Source organism: Schistocerca serialis, chromosome 5 (assembly GCF_023864345.2).
Source record: "Schistocerca serialis cubense isolate TAMUIC-IGC-003099 chromosome 5, iqSchSeri2.2, whole genome shotgun sequence".
Taxonomy (NCBI): Eukaryota; Metazoa; Arthropoda; class Insecta; order Orthoptera; family Acrididae; genus Schistocerca; species Schistocerca serialis.
Window position 1 is genome coordinate 675,650,153 of NC_064642.1, and position 15,829 is coordinate 675,665,981.

Here is a 15,829-nt window from a genome sequence, read left to right on the forward strand (position 1 = left end):
TAAATTAATTACTTATTATTTTGAATGAACAGAGTACAGGTATATGTAACAGTAAACTAAAAACCAAAAACCTAAAACAAAAAAAAAAAAGAATTTAAAACTTAAAATTTAAAACATAGAACGAAATAAGTGAAATAAATAACTGAACTAATAACAAATGTTTAAGTATCTTCATATACAGCTTATTTTGCAAAAATTGTATTTCAGAAACGAGGATTATAACATCTGGATGTATGTAGCTTGAAAACTTCCTTAATTTATGTTCTAACAAAAGTTTTTTTGTTTGAAAATTAATTAAAGGTGGACAGGTTTTTTGCAAAATTTCGGAGATCGGTAATTACGTAGCAGCTTTAGCATAGCAAACATTCCCTATTTATATCACCGTTTCTCATTTATTCGCTACTGACCTAATACGACGGATTAACTTTCAGGGAGTGTTTTACCCCTTAAAAGAGACATTGGGCGCGAACAAAAAAAATTGGTATTGGACTATTTTGCCCCATCTATACAGGAATCGGTCCTCGGCTTTTCACAAGGTAACTTTTTTTTTAAATCTTTGGCACGTGGCTATATATGGTGCCCCCTTTAAGGGGCTTGTTTGACTCCAGTGATGGTATTGCACCATGCAACTGCATTTAACGAGTTCTGTGAGACGCCGCGGGACGGAAGACATCAGAGACGAAAACTTGCGACTGTGTGTCAATTAATGAAGAATGTAGAGTCGACGTCTGGGACTTTGCGGGTTAATAATAAAGCTGTGAAGGGTACTTAACGCCCAAAAGTCTCTTCTGGCTGGCCCTTGTGTATTCGTTGGCTGTAAGGCTTTTCTCACCATTCATCGTAATGAAACATTCTCTCATTGTAATAGTTGGGTAACTGTAGGTGTGGTGAGATGTATTTCTGCTGCTTTTGTACGACTGGAAAGTTTCAACGAGAGAGACGTCAGAATGAAGTAATCTTAACTTTGGTAAGTTCACGTACTGTACGTAGGATGTCGAATCGGCTCGCCGTACTTCCGCCAAGGGGTCGGTGAATTTGTTTCGATCAGTGTTCATAGATTTTATCTTTAACATTGTATAAGACAAACAGACCATTTATGTCTTGACTCCACCAGCAACCCAAAGTTGTTCAAAGCGATCGTAACATAATTAATGTTTAAAAAAGAAAGCACCTGAGGTGGTTTTCTTTAATCATAACATTAATATCAGCTGTCGGCTTAACTTGATCAATATTTTAGTTGTGCTGCTTTGGAAACAAAGTAACGCATGACAGTTAAAGCAGGGAGGAAGCAAAAAGCTTTCTGGCAGAGCAAAGAGGGCATTCTTAATTAAGAGGTTTACCAGCATCATACTTTGGCCTTAATCTGAAGAAGTAATTTCTGAGAATATTCATCGCATGAACTAAGAGTGGTTAATACTATCAAGATGCTATAAACTTAATATTCAAACTAAAGGTTCACTACTGAAAAGCTATTCCCTGTAACGTTCTCTCCTTTAGAAACCTGAAGTGTGACGTTTCTTCTCCGTTCCCCAGTCAAAAATCGCTCCTAATGGCACGGTTTCTAGTGTTAAACATATAATTCTCAAACCACTACACGAGCGAAAGAGTGTTGAAAAATCGTGATGTGAGCTGGAATCCCCATAATCTTGCCTTCACTGTCTACGTCGTGAAATACATGTAAGTCTTCGATTCCCCAAGTGCTTGCCTTCATTGGTCTTCGTCATGAGATATGTGTAAAATATCACTTGCTTACATAAGATAATCCAAAATATTGTATGATACTCGTAATAACTTACCTTCTCTGGATTTTAACAGTAAGCCACACTGTCAAACACAACTTATCTCTTTTGGTGTCTCCCAGTTGAGTTGGACAGCATCGCATACTGCATATTTAAAGCCCTGTTTCGTGTTCATGTATGTACAGTGCCAGCTACTTTGAACTTGTAGCTCATTATGACCAATGTAGCTCAGAAACAAATATGACGATAACAAGCAATAGCGAGAGCGTGTAATCCACCGGCACACTCCCGCATATTAATGACTCTGTAATTCACAGAAAGGTCGTGGGTTACGAAGAACTAACGTAGACCGAAAGAATGCCGGGAAGACTGTTATCGAACAGTTAATTATACTGCGCAACAACGATCAGAAACATTCGATTAAAGTTAATTACTTCTGTGTAGTCAGCTAAGCTTGTAATCCACTACGTAACTGAAGCTGACTGAAATATTTGTTGTTGAATGATAATTTCCGTTTGTCAGCTCACGCTTGAGCAAATATTATGAATTTGCATCTGTTTCCTTGGAAATGATATTACATAACAATTACTGACAGGCAATGGTAAACTTGCAAACGGACACTCAAATAAAACTGCCAAGTGTAATCTATGCGATTCTTCAGCACAGGTGCCTTGTTACCCTAAAGGCACACATAATAACATGAATGAAAGTTAGCTGTTAACGTACTGAAAAATTTAAAACCATGAGGAGCCAGTGTTAGTAGGTACTAAAAACTCGTAATGCGGTACGTACTAAACAAAGGCACTCACAATAATGTTGGCTGTCGATAGGTTTTAAGAAGGAATAATCAATATTCCATACCTGACTTTGTAACTACTAAGCTGAACGTGGTTCCCACGAATAGCAGCAACCCTTTTAGATTGTAAAATAAATAAAATGTAATCACTTTTGTTTAAATGTTACAGATTACTACATTTTTGTAGTAGCCTGACATTATTCTTAATATGCATTAAATATATTTCTCAAATAACAACAGAATCCAGTTTACGTGCTACAATGAAACAATGACTTCAGTTACTTACCAGTGCTTCCATTTTCATGAGGAGCCTAAATTTCATTTTTAGTTGCCTAATAATATGTCATTTAACAATGTTTCACTCACTAATATTGATGATAGGATAAGATCCTAGGAAATTTCTCATCATCATCATTATTTAAGACTGATTATGGCTTCAGCGTTCAGTCTGGAGCATAGTACCCCTTATAAAATTCCTCCATGATCCCCTATTCAGTGCTAACATTGGTGCCTCTTCTGATGTTAAGCCTATTACTTCAAAATCATTCTTAACCGAATCCAGGTACCTTCTCCTTGGTCTACCCCGACTCCTCCTACCCTCTACTGCTGAACCCATGAGTCTCTTGGGTAACCTTGCTTCTCCCATGCGTGTAACATAACCCCACCATCTAAGCCTGTTCGCCCTGACTGCTACATCTATAGAGTTCATTCCCAGTTTTTCTTTGATTTCCTCATTCTGGACACCCTCCTGCCATTGTTCCCATCTACTAGTACCTGCAATCATCCTAGCTACTTTCATATCCGTAACCTTAACCTTATTGATAAGATAACCTGAATCCACCCAGCTTTCGCTCCCATACAACAAAGTTGGTCGAAAGATTGAATGGTGCACAGATAACTTAGTCTTGGTACTGACTTCCTTCTTGCAGAAGAGAGTAGATCGTAGCTGAGTGCTCACTACATTAGCTTTGCTACTCCTCGCTTCCAGTTCTTTCACTATGTTGCCATCGTGTGAGAATATGCATCCCAAGTACTTGAAACCGTCCACTTGTTCTTTGTTCCTCCTATTTGGCACTCAATCCATTTATATCTCTTTCCCACTGACATTACTTTCGATTTGGAGATGCTAATCTTCATACCATAGTCCTTACATTTCTGATATAGCTCTGAAATATTACTTTGCTAACTTTCAATCGAATCTGCCATCACAACTAAGTCACCCGCATATGCGAGACTGCTTATTTTGCGTTCACATATCTTAATCTTACCCAGCCAGTCTATTGTTTTCAACATATGATCCATAAATTTGTCGTGCTCAAATTATTCTCGTGATGGAGAGCTGGCTGAATCCTGAAGTAGAATGCTCTGAAATATTTAGCGAATCATGGAAATTACGTCGGAAAGATAGATTATACGCTATAGGAGGGGGAGTGTTCACTGCAGTCCCAATATACAGTCTCTAATGTAGTCGATTTTGAAGGTGATTGTGAAGTTACCTGGACTTGTATAACTAATGTAACTGAAATTATGTTAATTTATGGATTTTTTACTGGCCACCCCGATTCTGCTGAGACAGTTTTAGTCATTCAACGGAAGTGTACACTCAGTAGTGCAGAATAACCAGACCATGCAGTATTAGTTCGAGGCAGCCTTAACCTACCCAGTATAAGCTGGGATGTCGTTGGATTCATTGCAGGGAATATGGACGGTATTTCGGTGTAGTTCTGAATATATTTCCTGAAAACTATCTTGAGCAGCTAGTTCAAAAACCTGCACCGAGTGGAAATATTTAGATCTTTTGGGTATAAAGAGACCTGATCTTATTGATGGTGTCAGTATAGAGACAGGAGTTAGTGGTCATTATGTCACCACAGCGGCTGTGGTTATTAAAGTTAATAAATGAAGAAAGCTAGAGCAGTATTTTTGAGGTGAATGGAGATCATGTGGTAACAGTATGATGGAAGTTGAAAAATTATGAGAAAGTATAAATGGAGTTTTAATCACGTTCTGGAGAGTTTGTGCCAAGTCAGTGGACTAAGGACGGAAGAGACTTACAGCTGTTTAGTAACAAAATTCAGAAGATGGTAAGGAAGCAAAGATGGCTGAACTGTCACTTCGAAAGAGAACATGCAAATGACGACAGGATAAAGTTAGTAGAGATTCTCGTGTCAGTAGAAAGAATCGAGCCACAAAGAACGAAACTACCACTGTCGTACCTTAGCAAAGTATTTAGCCAATAATCTGGGAAAATTCTGATCCCGCCTAAAATCACTAAGCGTGGCGACTATCTAGTCCAGGGACCGCCGTGCCCGGGCCCCAGTGCCAAAGCGCTCAACCTGGCTGGCACGTTTCCCCCTAAAGCCGCGCCACGCTGTCTGAGCGTGATGAAGATGAAGAAGAGAGATCGGAGAGCGTGCCGCAATTAAATGACAGTGCAGTAGCACTGAATATGAATCTGTTTCATATATCACATTTCTTATCAACTTAAATCACAAGCAAAACAAATTTTCGTTGTTACTTTATTATTTTCGACGCGCTGAAGATGTAATTCTTACTTGGTGCAAACTGTTGTCACACGGAGAGATGCTGAAAACTTCACACAGCTTCGGAGACAAGTTGCTACGTAACCACGACTCATTTAGTTTCGTAATCGAGAAAAGATCTTTCACACATGTAAGTCCATCGAAATATGCTTGCACTTTTCCAACCTCATTATGGAGACTCTAACTGAAGAAAGCAATGTGGAGGTCCTGAACAGTTTTAAGGTAAAACGATTTGTCATCAAAACTGGAATTACATTGATTGCTGGTCATTCAGTTTCATTTTCACATGCACAGGGCTAATGAAATGGAAAACGGTCTCGAAAACAGCTTCAAAACAGATCCAAGACTGTGACACTCTCCTCAAAACCTTCATAAAATTACCCTAGTAATATTTTCAAGGGTACATTCAGTTCTTCAAACCTCCCGTTTTCTTTAATGCCAGTGAGCTAATAGAACTGAACAGTCTTTCTCAGAATGTGTCCCTTCTGCAGTGTGATTCTCTTTTTTTAATGCGTCCCCATCACACCAGAAAGAAGTTACCTCGTAATGTTTTACTGTGGGCAATATGCACTGAAGTCACTTAAAATACGATGCCTGCAATTCATTCTGGATGTTATAATTTTCGTTCCGACATTCCTTTTTCCCTATTAAATTCAACGATAGCGGGTTTTGAATCGAAAAAGCGTACCAGTTATGCGTCTTGAGTTAACCAAAGTACTTTACAGTTACGTATGAAGCGTCCACACTCTTCGTTCAGTTCCAATGAAAACTGTTGCAAATTACAATGGAATAACGGGTGACACTTCAGAAATTCTACTGTTCGCACCACCAATATCTTCAAGTGATCTACTCCTGTAAATTTAGAACAATGTGCTTCATGATGAGCAGAACAATAAATACCGTCTGTCGATCGTGGTAATTTTTTGCTCTTCATTTGACAAATAAATCTTTAAATTCCTTCTGCGTGGTACTGTAATATCATTTCATGGCATGTATGCGGTACCCGTTGCTTATGCGAAATGATAAATTTCATTTCTCTCTTCTGTCATTCCTAGTCGTCTTAAAGGACTGTGACGATAGATCGCTACACTGCCTCTTTTTGTTCCAACAGCCACTGAACCTGTAAACATTAATCATACCACAAACAAATAAGGAAGAGTAAACAGCTATGATACCCCGATTCTGGCGAATTCAGAGTTTTGCCGATTGAAACATGCTGTACCGAAATGTCAAATGAAAAGCCGCGCTGTTCCGGTTACTTCTGATAAAAGGCAGAGCAAAGCTGAGTGACAAGCCAGGCCTTGGTCTATGCACAGCCCGCACACACTGCAAGCCTGAAGTTTGGCACGCCATGACCGACCCTGATGTAGTCGTTGCCGAAACTGGTTATGAAATCCATCACGCAGGAGGTTAATACAAACATATCATCCTTTCACCTTCACAGTCCCATGTAGAGGACATAGTAGTAGACACGCCTGTTGGGGGGGAAGTAGCTGAAAGAGTTAGAAACAAATAAGTTGCCGGATAAGAGTGGAAGCCTTTTTTTTTTTTTTTTCTTTTGGTGGGTCATCGGTCTTCTGAGTGGTCTGAAGCTGTCCGCCACGAATTCCTTTCCTGTGCCAACCACTTCGTTACAGAGTAGCACTTGCAACCTACATCAACAACTATATGCTGGAGGCATTCCAGTCTCGGTCGCCCTCTACAGTTTTTAACCTCTACAGTCCCCTCTAGTACCAAATGCCTCAACGGATCTCCTACCATCCTGTCTCTTCTTACTGTTAGTGTTTTCCATACAGTCATTTCCTCTCCCATTCTGCGCAGAACCTCCCCATTCCTTACCCTATCAGTCACCTAGTTTTCAACATTCGTCTGTAGCACCACATCTCAAATGCCTCAGTTGCCTTCTGTTCTGGTTTCTCACAGTCCATGTTTCACTACCGTACAGTTCTGTGATACAAACATACATTCTCAGAAATTTCTTCCTCAAGTTAAAGCCTATATGTGGTACTTGTAGACTTCTCTTGGCCAGGAACGCCCTTTTTACTAGCGCTAGTCTGCTTCTGGTAGCCTCCCTGCTCCATCTGCCATGGGTTATGTTGTTGCCTAGGAAGCAGAATTCCTTAACTTCAATCACTTTGTGACCATCAATCTCGTTTCTGCTACTTCTCGTTACATTCGTTTTTCTTGGATTTACTCTCAGTTCATATTCTGTACTCGTTAGATTGTTCATTCCATTCAGCAGGTCCTGTAATCCTTCTTCACTACCACTGAAGATAGCAATGTCATCAGCAAATTTTACCAGTGTTATCGTTACACATTAAATTTTAATTTCACTCTCGACTTTTTTCTTCTGTTTCCAGCACTGCTGCTTCGATGCACAGACCGAACAGTAGGGGCGAAAGGCTACATCCCTGTTACACAATGTTTAATCCGAGCACTTTGTTCTTGGTCCTCTACTCTTATTATGTCCTCTTGGGTCGTATACATGTTGTATATTACATTAATTTCCCTTTAACTCATCATTATATTACTCATAATTTCAAACTTCTTGCACCATTTGATATGGTAGAACACTTTCTCCAGGTCGATAAACTTAACATGATTTCTCTTTAGTCTTTCTTTCATTATCAACCGAAACGTCAGACCTGCTTCCCTTGTGCCTTTACCTTTCCTAAAGCCAAATTGAACGTCATCCACCATGTTCTGTATTTTCGTTTACTTTTTTCTGTATATTATTCTTGTCAGCAACTTAAAAGCATGATCTCTTAAGCTGACTGTGCGATAATTCTCGCACTTGTCAGCTTTTGCAATATTCGAATTGTGTGGATGATATTTTTGGCTCTAAGCACTATGGGGCTTAAAATCTGAGGTCATCAGTCCCCTAGACTTAGAACAACTTAAACCTAACTAACCTAAGGACATCACACACATCCATGCCCGAGGCAGGATTCGAACCTGCGGCCGTTGCAGCAACGCGGATCCGGACTGAAGCGCCTAGAACCGCTCGGCCACAACGGCCGGCGATAATATTTTTCCGAAAGTTTCCATACTCATACACTCTACACACAAGCGTAAATAGTCTTTTCTTGTCACTTCCCACAATGATTTTAGAAATTCTAATGAAATGTTATGTATCGCCTACTGCCTTATTTGATCTTAATTCTTCTAAAATACTTTATAATTCTGATTCTAGTACTGAATCCCATACCTCTTCTATATTGACTCCTGTTTCTTGTTCCGTGACATCACACAAGGCTTCCTCCTCGTAGAAGCCTCAATGAGTTCTTTCCACCCATCCGTTCTCTTCTTTGCATCTAAGATGGGAATTCCCATTCCATTCTTAATGTTATCGCCCCTGCTTTTCAGTGCTGAATCAGATGTTCCGACAACCATTTCTTTTTCGATTTTTTCACATTTTTCTCGCAGCCGTTTCATCTAAGCTTCGTTGCACTCCCTCTTTATTTGAGACCTAAGTGACTTGTGTTTCTGTATTCCCGAGTTTCCCCTGAACATTTCTGAACTTCTTTCTTTCATCGATCAACTGAAGTGTTTCTTCTGTAATCCAAGGTCTTTTCGCAGTTACCTTTTTTGCACTTATATGTTACTTTCTAAGTTCTTTTCGAGGAACGCTATTGAGAAAATTTTGAGAATTTGGTTTTCAACCTGAACTAGAGCGATTATACTTCCGCCAACGTAAATTTTGTGTAGAGACAACGAAGATAAGAGAAATTAGGTCTCGTACGGAGGAATATAGACAGCGGTCTTTCCCTCTTTCTGTTTTCGAGCGAAACACCCAGGGAAATATCTAGTAGTAGTAGAACGAACTCTCTGCCACGAGCAGTTCGGTGGCTCGCGAAGTATGTATGTAGAAAAAATGGTTAAAATGGCTCTGAGCAGTATGGGACTCAACTGCTGTGGTCATTAGCCCCCTAGAACTTAGAACTACTTAAACCTAACTAACCTAAGGACATCACACACATCCATGCCCGAGGCAGGATTCGAACCTGCGACCGTAGCAGTGCACGGTTCCGGACTGCGCGCCTAGAACCGCGAGACCACCGAGGCCGGCATGTATGTAGATCCAGAAGAAGATTCTACTAGTCATAAACGATATGGGAAAATCATTAACATTGAATTCTACTTACGCTTGACCAGAAAGTCCCATAATTTTCGAAAATATTCAATCTACTACGCTGGCATACCTTTTACAATACTAAACTGCTGAATAGCACAGTCTTACTCTGTGATCATTTACGCATGGCACAACGTAATGTATTTCTTGGCAACAACAAACAGAAACAGGCTCTTCTTTCAGAAACGAGCAATTTATATTTTTTGCCACAAAGTACTCTTCTTCCTGGTATCCAGTTTACCAACTGATCTTGGTTAAACCTTGTACTATGATCTCAGATATACGCTCGCTAGTATGTATGTGGAAAACACTGATAAGGAGACGGGACAGGATGATAGGACATCTGCTAAGACAAGAGGGAATGACTTCCATGGTACTAGAGAGATCGGTAGAGGGCAAAAACTGTAGAGGACGACAGAGGTTGGAATACGTCAAGCAAATAATTGAGGACGTAGGTTGCAAGTGCTACTTTGAGATGAAGAGGTTAGCACAGGAAAGGAATTCGTGGCGGGCCGCATCAAACCTGTCAGTAGACTGATGACCAAAAAAAAAAGTATGTCAACACTGACTTGCCGCATACTGGATAGCTCATCGGCAATGGATTGCACGCTAATACTAACACTTTGTGTCTATTCTCAACCACCGTAAGATTGGAACTCCTTTCCTTTCTGCGCACGCTCGCTTGTCAACGATGTTAATGCCATACTCTTAACAGTGTCTTTGTATACTAAAAAATACATAGTTCCTGACATTGTCAGCATTTCTACTAAATTTCTTTACAATGACGGTTATCATTAGTTTATCATAATTACAAATTACAATCCTTTAATTAATTATCATTGACAGAGAAATAATAATATACATACATCTGTATCCATAAAATAATATCGAGAGCGCAAAATTAAATCAAGTGATAAGCGTGAGGCACTGTTTCTTCGTGTTATAAGGGTTTCTTACGTATGCATTTTTGAGAGAGGTTTAGAGACTATAGCTGTTTAGCAATGTTGCCCATGTCTCCTATTTCCAGTTGCTACTAAATGAAGAATATCTCAAAAATGGAGCACGTGATGTAGAAAAGAATAGACGGCGATAGGACGACTAGCATCCTCTGTCTCCCTGTCTCTCTCTCTCCCTCTCTCTCTCTCTCTCTCTCTCTCTCTCTCTCTCTCTCTCATCCGCCTTGTGTCAAAGAAAATTATCCAAAGACATGCTGCTGCCGAAATTACATTAACCTCAAGTATACTCTATGACGGTGAAGTTCATGCATTTGATCATAGCGAAAGGTAAACCTCAGACAGACATGCCTGTCACTGTTTACATACAAGGGACGATCAAAAAGTCTCCTTTACAAAGTCGGATAGTCCAGAATTGCTATGCCAATCAGGCAGATTCTCCGTGAACACTGAGGCAATCATCGTACCGTGCCACCAGGTTGAAGATGCCTGTTTGGTAAATCACCGAGCGGAGAGAAATCAGGACTATAGGGTGGGTGCTCGAGTGTCTCGCACTTGTTAACGCTGGCCTCCCATTCGACCGGCCTCTTTTGTAAAATCACGACCAGCATGGAACTTGGGCCATCGTTCCAGAAAGGTGGTTTCCAACATGCACTGTAGTCCCACACCCAATCTTAATTCTGTAATGGATGTCTACATTGAGAATGTCTCGCACTTGTTAACGCTGGCCTCCCATTCGACCGCCCTCTTGTGTAAAATCACGACCAGCACGGAACTTGGACCATCGTTCCAGAAAGGTGGTTTCCAGCATGCGCTGTAGTCCCACACCCAATCTTAATTCCGTAATGGATGTCTACCGGTGTTTGATCTTCAGAAACCAAGGAAAGAATAACAGCACGTTGGTCCTCTTTGGACGCATCTGGTAATAGTGTCGTTGTAGTTCACGTTTCCACACTGACCGCCAACTCTTCTGAAAGACATGAATGCCACATTGATCCCTCCCTTGTTTGTCGGTACTTGTATGTCCACAATGGAGTCGTATTACGTTGCATATACGCTGCAGCAACGCCCTCAAGCTTGAACTTTTTGATCGCCCCTTACGTTACACGGATGCTTCAAATAGCAAGGTAGGGGTATGTCATATGACTATCATAGACCGAAGAAAAAAGCGCAGCTGCGCACATCCTACAATCACAACCGGAAATCTGCTACATGAAGCATGTGCATTCTAATGTATCCTGTAATTTAGGAAAATAGATGCTCCCTATCAATACAAAACCAGGGTGTACTGAATACAAAGTTTGACGAGAAAACTATGAAAAATCACGCCATAAAAAGCCATCTAGATGAAACATCTGCTAAATCATTAAGTGACAGATATGATGTTTAGGGAAGGGATATAATACAGCGAAAACAAATCTTTCTTCCCCGGTATAGACTTGGTTGGTTTAAATTTTTTCGTGACAGTAAAAATGCTATCGATGAAAGGATGCATCAAATTGTCGATATGAAAATAAAATCTGTAGTCATTAAATCAACAATAATGTTGTTTTCTTATGGCAGTCTCATGTAAGAGATAGCATCACGTCATCAAGTCGTTGTTGGAAAGCAGAGAGCCTGGTGACATGAAACTGTGTCACTGTTAATCGCTAATGCAAGAAGGTAGTTTTGCACGAAAATAAGTATCAGTGTCGGCCTTCTTTAAGAACATAAGCCACAGGTTCGACTTACAGTGACTTGCAGATGTTTAAATCGGATAACAATAGCGCTTTCATGACGCGCGATCGTAGCATCGCCGAACTGACCACTTACAACTAATTTACAGGACAAAACTGGGCAAAAGAAACTTCATTAGTGTTCAAATGGTTGTGAAATGTTTGTGAAATCTTATGGGACTTCACTGCTACGGTCATCAGTCCCTGAGCTTACACACTACTTAACCTAAATTATCCAAAGGACAAACACACACACCCATGCCCAAGGGAGGACTCGAACCTCCGCCGGGACTAGCCGCACATCCATGACTGCAGCGCCTGAGAACGCATCAGGATCCACTGCAAGTACTATGACAGTTAGGCAGGAGGTGAGAAAACTTGGATTTCATGGTCGAACGGCTGCTCATAAGCCACACGTGAAGCCGGTAAAAGCCAATCGACGCCTCGCTTGGAGACGATTGAACAGTGGCAAAACGTTGTGTGGAGTGACGCATCACGGTACACAATGTAGCGATCCGATGTCAGTATGTGGGTATGGCGAATGCCAGATGAATGTAATCTACCGGCCTGTGCGGCCATGCGGTTCTAGGCACTTCAGTCTAGAACCGCGTGACCGCTACGGTCGCAGGTTCGAATCCTGCCTCGGGAATGGATGTGTGTGATGTCCTTAGGTTAGTTAGGTTTAAGTAGTTCTAAGTTCTGGGGGACTGATGACCTCTGATGTTAAGTCCCATAGTGCCCAGAGCCATTTGAACCATTTTTTTGAACGTAATCGGCCAGTGTGTGTAATGCCAGCAGTAAAATTCGGAGGCGGTGTTGTTATGGTGTGGTCGCGTTTTTCATGGAGGGGGCTTGGACCCCTTGTTGTTTTGCATGGCCCTATCACAGCACAGACCTAAATTGATGTTTTAAGAACCTTCTTGCTTCCCACTGTTGAAGAGCAATTCGGATATAGCGACTGCATCTTTACACGATCGAACACCAGTTCAAAATGCACGGTCTGTGGCGGAGTGTTTACACGACAATAACATCCCTGTAATGGACTGGCATCCAAAGAGTCCTCACCTGAATCCTATAGACCACCTATGGGATGTTTTTGAGCGCCGACTTCGTGCCATGCCTCACCGACCGACATCGATAACTCTCCTCAGTGCAGCACTCAATGAAGTATGGGCTACCATTCACAAAGAAACCTTCCAGCACCTAATTGAACGTATCCCTGTGAGAGTGGAAGCTGTCATCAAGGCTAAGGGTGGGCCAACACCATACTGAATTCCAGCATTATCGATGGAGGGCGCCACAAACTTGTAAGTCATTTTCAGCCAGGTGTCCGGATACTTGTGATCGCATAGTGTATTATGGGACAGAAATTGTCCTTGAAGGAATTTCAGTAAATCAACACTGTTATGGAAAATCGATTTGCATGACATTTACCAAAGTGATCTTAGGATGGATTTGAGGAATATTTACATTACAACACTATGTGTCAAGACAGTATGCACTTAGTTTCATGTTCAGGAATATATTTGAATACATTCCCCGCCCGCAGCCCTTGGTCGTGCGGTAGCGTTCTCGCTTCCACGCCCGGGTTCCCAGGTTCGATTCCAGGCGGGGTCAGGGATTTTCTCTGCCTCGTGATGACTGGGTGTTGAGTGATGTCCTTGGGTTAGTTAGGTTTAAATAGTTCTAAGTTCTAGGGGACTGATGAACATGGATGTTAAGTCCCATAGTGCTCAGAGCCATTTGAACCAATACGTTCCCCATACCACTTCCCATTTGGGAATAGTTACCACGAAAAGTTAGAAAAAACTTTAAAGAGGCCTTCAGATTGCAACACTTTACATGACTGAAGGCATTACAGGCCAATGCAAAAGTAGTTCACATCACTGAAAATATTTTAATTAACTTAGAACTATGGTCCAGTTTTTAAGGTATTTTTTTTGCGACTTAAGTTAACAAAACATGTGTAGGATGAATGGCATCCAGCATATGTTTTAAAATTTTCGGTGTGCGTGTTGTATACTCATTCAGATCATTTCTGTTTAACGAAACCAGTCTACATGCATAAATCTTTAGATACTATCTTCGTTTTTTAGTTTGTTTACTGATACAAATATCAATGCACAAGTGACGTATAACACGCAGTAAAATAAAATGAGGAAATGACTGCGGTTCATGTTTTTATGACAATGGATAGCAGAAGTAAGATGTCCGATTGTGGTCATTGTCGGATGGTTCAGCTGGCGAAACGAGGTAAGATGGACGCAAGGCGACGCTTGTCGACGTGGACGACTGTTGTCGGCGGCACAAGGATCCATCGCGAAGAACAGGTTCCGGACAGTGAGGTTGATGGTTGAAACAGCGGGTAGGATGCCTCAGCATAGTTTGGTAGCATCTCAAATAGGCTTCATGTAGTCCATTGCAATCAGATTATATGTAACAGTTGTACAAAACGTATCAAAGAGCATAATGCTGGAGTTACTAAACTGTGCCGAAAGGGAGAACTTTCAACAGACTCCTCGCGAGGGCATGAAGGTGTAAGGGATGGCTACAGCGTCGTCTCATCCTCTGCCTAGCAGTGTCACGTGAATGCGATATGGAGGGGCATGTGGTCAGCCCAACGCTCTCCTGGCCTTTTGCAGACTCTCCAGACACTGCAACCACTACTATTCGGTCATGGCGTACCAGTGCTCCCACCAAGAAAAAATTTTCGGTAGTACCGGGAATTAAACCCGGGTACACTTGATAGCAACCATCTATACAGACCACTCAGTGATGGAGGCAGACGACAGGAAGAACTTGGTTAACATGCACGAGGTCGGCATTCCACGCTGGTTCTAGCTGCTCAGTAGCTGTCTCCAGCCAATCAGGGTTTTGGCTTAGTGATACTTCCTGTAGGCCGTGGCTTGAGCTCCCCCTGCAGGAAGTAGTGCTCGGAATATGTTTCCATTATCTCGTATGTAAATAGCCAGTGTTTATCATAGTGCTTTTGGTACGCCTTGGGCATAGGCAACCTCGTCTTCGGTGGTGTAATGTGGGTTGCCAGCTCTCAGGGGCTATCTTAGCTCCGGTATAACACCCACGACTCGCAATATTTTGCTGATAGTAGAGTTAAGGTGTTTACAGGGTACACATACTTTGACTCTAGCAGAATATTGCGCACTGGTGTCTAAAACTAAAGTAACAAACAAAAATTTAGCAAGGTTGCTTTATTTTGCCACAAAACAATATAAACAGGTGATTGAATAGTAGAAACAATTTGAAGAGTGCAGAACGTAAGCAAATACAACACGCGTAAAGGTACACAAATATGTTCTTCGTTTTTTCCAACTTAAAGGAATTGCGCACACATTGCGAGAACTGGTTAATATACTCAGTTTGGGGTTTGACCACCTGTAGCAGCAATACAGACCTGACAACGTCGTGGCATACTGTGAATGATGTCTTCAGTCTCACTCTAAACCAATAAAGCCCATTCTTCCTGCAGAGCTGCTCGCACGTCTTCGAGAGTGGTTCGTGGATGCTAATGTGATGCAACTCTTCTCCTTAGGAGTTCGCAGACATACTCCATGGGAGTCAAATCGGGAGAGCGAGCAGGCCACGCCATGCGTGCAATATCTTCCAATGAAACATCAACAACCTGTGTTCTATGAGGTCGAGCATTATCGTCAATCAGCACGAAGTCTGCTCCCACAGCGTCTCGCAACGACCGCACGTGGTCCCAAGATCTCGCCACGATGCCTGACGCCAGCTAAACTTTGCCTACCAAACCGTACAATTTCACAAAGAGCTGTTCGAGTGGTCAACGTAATCCTTGCTCACACCGTTAGTGATCCTCCTCAATTTCGATCTTTTTCCACAACGTTAGTGTCCTGAAATCGTGTCCCACGTTCCCTCCAGATGTGGATCCGTTGAGAATCACTCTGTAGACCTTATTGGAACTCGTCTGTG